Source organism: Cherax quadricarinatus, chromosome 38 (genome assembly GCF_038502225.1).
Source record: "Cherax quadricarinatus isolate ZL_2023a chromosome 38, ASM3850222v1, whole genome shotgun sequence".
Taxonomy (NCBI): Eukaryota; Metazoa; Arthropoda; class Malacostraca; order Decapoda; family Parastacidae; genus Cherax; species Cherax quadricarinatus.
Genome location: NC_091329.1, coordinates 3,942,133 through 3,948,132, shown reverse-complemented (window position 1 = coordinate 3,948,132; position 6,000 = coordinate 3,942,133). Strand labels below are relative to the sequence as shown.

Genomic DNA, 6,000 nt, shown 5'->3' with positions numbered 1-6,000 from the left:
TACCCCACCCCCCCTCTAACCACATTCATGTCCTCATCCTTCCAATTCAATGGCATTCAGTTTGTATAGCGGTGTGTAGTTGACGGGCAGGAGGTATACCTATCTTATGAATTCAACTTTTTTACGAATAACACAACATACACGCACACATATTTAAATTACACCAAAGTGGATAGGCCACTCTCCTTTAAAACCCAACCTTCCCCTCCACCCTCCCAAACCTTATTCACATCCCATCCTTCTTCCTTCCCCATCTTACCAAAGCTCTGGTCAGAGCCTCACCTCACCTCACCTCTACCGACCAGTGATATTCTCACCTCTCCTAACTAGTGATGTTCTCACCTCTCCCCACCAGTGACGTCCTCGCCTCCCACCAGTGATGTCTTCACCTCTCCTTACCAGTGACGTCCTCACCTCACCTCTCCGTACCAGTCCTAACCTCATCTCCTCCCTACCAGTGGCGTCCTCACTTCCCACCAGTGACGTCTTCACCTCTCTTCACCAGTGATGTCCTCACCTCTTTTCACCAGTGACACCCCTCACCAGTGACATTCTCACCTATCCACCAGTGGCGTCCTCACCTCTCCACCAGTGGGGTCCTCACCCCTCCACTTGTGGCGTCCTTACCTCTCCACCAGTGGCGTCCTCACCTCTCCACCAGTGGGGTCCTCACCCCTCCACTTGTGGCGTCCTCACCTCTCTACCAGTGGCGTCCTCAAATTTCCACCAGTCGCGTCCTCACCTCTCCACCAGTGGCGTCCTCACCTCTCCTCACCAGCGATGTCCTCACCTCTGGATACCTGATGTTCTCACCTCTACATCAGTGACGTCCTGGAGTACCTGGAGAGGGTTTCGGGGGGCAACGCCCCCGCGGCCCGGTCTGAGACCAGACCTCATGGTGGATCAGGGTCTGATCAACCAGGCTGTTACTGCTGGCCGCACGCAAACTGACGTACGAACCACAGCCCCGTTGGTCAGGTACTGACTCTAGGTTCCTGTTCAGTGCCTTCTTGAAGACAGCCAGGGATCTATTGGTAATCCCCCTTATGTATGCTGGGAGGCAGTTGAACAGTCTTGGGCCCCGGACACTTATTTTTGTTGTCTCTCAATGTACTCGTGGCGGCCCTGCTTTTCATCGGGGGTCTCAGTAGTACCAGTTCCTAGTAACCAGTTACCAGTAACCAGTTACCAGTAGTATGACTCACTACCAACCCTCTGTGTGAATCACTTGTTATTCACTGTTCAGCTGACCTAGCATGTTTTGAATGCCGCTACCCTCCGTGGCACTCAGCAAGCCAGCTCAAGTAGAGGCGTTAGACAGGCTGCAGGTTCAAGGCTTGGTGCTCCCCCTATATTCCATCCAACATACTAGAACATCCAATGTGAGTGTTTTTACCCCATCCACGTTTCGAACCTCACATGACAGGGGAATGTTACATCTCCTGCCGAGTCTTTTGCTTTCATAGGGAGTGATTTTCGTGTGCAGGTTTGGTACCAATCCCTCCAGGTCTTTCCAAGTGTATATCATCATGTATCTCTCTCGCTTGCGTTCTAGGGAATACAGATCAAGGATCCTCAACCGTTCCCAGTAATTTAGGTGCCTTATCGTACTTATGTGTGCCATGGAAGTTCTTTGTACGCTCTCCATGTCTCCACTGTCTCCAACCTTGAAGGGGGCCGTTAGTGTACAGCAGTATTCCAGCCTAGAGAGAACAAGCGATTTGAAGAGGATCATCATGGGTTTGGCGTCCCAAGTTTTGAAGGTTCTCATTATTCATCCTATCATTTTCTTAGCAGATGAGGTAAATACATTGTTGTGGTCTTTGAAAGTGAGATCCTCTGACATTATCACTCCCAGGTCCTTCACATTTCTTTTTCGTTGTATTGTATAGTTAGATTTGTCGTATACCCTGATACATTTTTAATTTCCTCAAGTTTTCCATATCTGAGTAGTTGAAATTTTTCCTCGTTGAACTTCATATTGTTTTGAGTGGCCCATTTGAAGATTTAATTGATGTCCGTTTGGGGTCTTGTGGTGTCTTCGATGGAGATCACTGCCATGGCAATCCGGGTGTCATCCGCAAAAGGAAGACACGGAGCCATGGCATACATCTCTTCGTCAGAAATGAGGAAGAGAAATAGAATGGGAGTGAGTACTGTGCCTTGTGGAACAGAGCTTTTCACCGTGGCTGCCTGGTACTTTACTCTATTTACTGTTACTTTTTGTGTTCTATTTGTCAGGAAGTTACAAATCCATCTACCAACTTTTCCTGTTATTCCTTTACCACGCATTTTGTGTGCTATTACACCATGCACCATGGTTACACTTGTCGAGAGCTTTTGCAGTCTGTATTTTGTTATCCTCAACAGCATACACGACCTTGTCATAGTGGTCCAGTAGTTGTGACAGGCAGGAGCGACCTGCTCTAAACCCTTTTTGCATTGGGTTGTGTACTTATGGGCATTTAGGTGGTTGGCGATCTTGCTTCTTAGAACCCTCTCAAAGATTTTTATGACACGGGATGTTAGTGCTATCGGCCTGTAGTTCTTTGCTATTGCTTTACTGCCACCTTTGTGTGTGCGCTGTATAGCCTTTGTGGCTTAGCGCTTCTTTATTATAATAATAATAATGCCACCTTTGTGGAGTGGGGCTATGTCTGTTGTTTTTAGTGTGTGTGGGATGACCCCTGTGTCCACGCTCCCTCTCCACTGAATGCTGAGGGCACGTGATAGGGTCTTTTTGCAGTTCTTGATGAACACGGAGTTCCATGAGTCTGGACCTGGGGCAGAGTGCATGGGCATGTCATTTATTGCCTTTTCAAAGTCTTGTTGATCATAAATCCACACTATGTATGAATAATAATAATTAATATTATTCTTATTCTTCCTCTTATTATTATTAACGAACATATATAAAACTCTCACGTAGCGTACATTTTCCAGAAGGATGATGAAATATTCCTGTAAGTTCTCCCTGTCCCCCGTTGTCTTAGGAGTAATATCGCATGTGATGGTATCTATCTATCTATATATATATATATATATATATATATATATATATATATATATATATATATATATATATATGTCGTGCCGAATAGGCAGAACTTGCGATCTTGGCTTAAATAGCAACGCTTATCTTGCCATATAGGACAAGTGAAAATTTGTGTATGCAATAATTTCGCCAAAATCATTCTGAACCTAACGAAAAAAATATATTTCACTGTGTTTGTTTAGTATTAAATTATTGTAAACAAATCTAAAATATATTTAGTTGGGTTAGGCTAAAATAAATTACGCTTGTTATAATAAGGTTAGGTAAGTTTTCTAAGATTCTTTTGGTGCAAAATTATAATTTTTTACATCAACATTAATGAAAAAAATATATCTTTAAACGTATAGGAGAAAATTTTAGAAAGGACTTAATTTTAAATGAGTTCTTGCTAATTAACCAATTTTACATATTCGGCACGATATATATATATATATATATATATATATATATATATATATATATATATATATATATATATATATATATATATATTCATACATACACACACACACACACACACGCACACACACACACACACACACACACACACACACACAACACAGTACTAGAATTCTCTTGTATATCATAAAGCTAAACATTTTCTAAATGTTAGTCCTGCTTTATATACACTGGGTGAGTTTATAATAATGAATACCTTCTGGACAAAAGTGTTCTATGGTTTAAAGGGTGGCACACTTTATCGTGAAAATGGTGACTCAGGTCTTAAAATAAAATAAAATATAGCACACACGCTTAATACTTATTGTACCTGGTGTTGCATGTCCCTGCTGTGAATGCCTTACTGCTTCGTTTGTCCGTGACAGAAATGACTGCAAATTATAAGACCTAAACTTTTCAAGATTGATGGACTGATTACATCGACTCAAGGCTGAGGGACCGATTACCTCAAACTCCTCCTGTTCCTCACCATTCTCCTTTGTATGGACTGATGAAGCCACTCTGGCGAAACATTTCCTCACTAAAGATACCCAAGTGTTGCACATGTGTCTAATTTATCAACTTGTCGGTTCTCTGAACCATTCATCTACACCTAAACTTTCTATTCACGATTATTTAAGTATCCCCGAAAGGGAGACCTGAATTTGTTCTCTTCCTCCAACTGCTCGATTTTTTTTTTCACTTGTAAGTCGAGAATCCCTCATCCCATAGGACTATAATTTTGAACACTTATGTGAGGTAAAAATGACCAGATTCTAGAAACGGCTGGCAAGAGCAGGAACTTTGTGACCACACTTATTGAACCTAATGCCAGCATCCTGGAATGGTTCAGATAACTGTGCAACATAGATTCAAGTTTCACCCTCTCCTCCCCCCCCAAAAAAAGGGGGCATTCAAATTCGACGGTGACAGTGAAATTCAAGTGGGTAGGAACAGATTTGAATATTTTATGTGTAAAATTGTAGGACATTTTGATTTCCGTTTCATCATGATCAAAATCTATGTCAGTCTTTTTTTTTATTTCTTTAATACTTATGGCTGATGGAACTTATGGCCAGGATAGTATTCATTTAGTTTAGTTTGTGTGTGGGCAAATTTGTTAACGAAATAAATATATTTTTTAGAACTTGTAACTCTGGAATTCTCATAAAATTTTAGTATCTTCAGAAACACGAAATCATTTTCTTTTTTACAGAATTGTAGAGAATTTTAAAACCAATACAAATGCAAAAGGAAAATCGATAAATACTGAAAACTCACATTTTTGTTTTTTAAATATTCCGAGTCAACTGAGCCCTTAAATACTGCATAGCATCGCTACGCTCACATATACTATACAGTTCGTTAACCAAATGGTTATTTATCATAACCATGATTTTTAAAAATGTGGACCAGTAAGCCAGCGGAAGTCCTCAGTCAGATGACCAAAAGCTCCAGCTGCGGGTCATCATATGGCTAATACCTGGAGTATACCTGGGGAGGGTTTCGGGGGTCTATGCCCCCGCGGCCCGTGACCAGGCTGTGGAAAATTTTTAATTTTCCGAAACTATAGCGCCTAATAGGTGTTTTATGGGCCGATAGGAGTCAAAATGTATTTGAAAATGGAGTAGAACCAAGAGTTCCCTTGGCGCATGCGCGGATGTGCGGGGGAGGGGGAGGCGCGTATTGTTTTGAATGGTGGTGAGGAAGCTGAGAAAACATGGAACCACGAAATTGACGTTCACGGTGGCCTAAGGATTAATATAGGCCTCATTTCATAATAAGAAGTGTCGTAACTGTTCCTGGTGGAGAGTGAGGGAACGGGATTTACGGGACCACAGTAATAGAGTGGTAAAAGTGTGATAAGAGAAGGACCGGGCGACTGACGCGTCACAATGGACTGTGTCCTGGGGAAAATTACCCTTGGATTAATCATCACTCATCGGTCTCAGATCTTAATGGAGTGACCTCTAGTTTGTATAATAGTTAAGAGACGTTAAATCGTCTTGTGAATTGTAATGTAATTAATGATAATAACGCTAAGTTAAGAGAATATGTGAAGTGAAATAAGTCGTTTGCTCCGAGTGAACACGCTAGACCTCGTTGTTAACGAGACGAGGAAAGGGAAACTCCTTGAGTCACAACGTCTAAAGCAGGACAAACCAGCGGATACCTCGTCCTGCTGGAATGAGAATCGTGTCGGTGTAGCAGGACATCGAAAATGAGATGGTGAATCAAGAAATGAGGAATATCAATCACCCACAGTTAAGTAACCCTTCTAGTTATAGCAACCTTAGACTGGCCAGTAGTGGTATGTTATAATTAGATAGGTTACGAGTGATCCAGCTACATCAAGTGACCACCAGAGAACATCTGGTAAGTAGTGGGATTATGTACAAATGTTTTCCTTGACGGATGTATCCATGCCACATCTGCCCGTTGGTCCGTTCTGAACCGGATGTAATCAGGGAAAATTACTTTATTGAATTAATTACTTAATGATTAAG

At 41.9% G+C, this 6,000-nt stretch overlaps 1 protein-coding gene across 1 annotated transcript in view; it reads left to right on the top strand.

Annotated features, from left to right (window-relative positions):
* The first annotated feature begins 1,281 nt into the window (after window positions 1–1,281).
* LOC128692984 (uncharacterized) overlaps window positions 1,282–6,000 on the top strand; it is a 41,782-nt gene continuing 37,063 nt past the window's right edge. The window contains exon 1 of the mRNA XM_053782395.2: window positions 1,282–1,382. The gene's annotated coding sequence lies outside the window, so the exon portion shown is untranslated. The remainder of the gene's footprint in view (window positions 1,383–6,000) is intronic.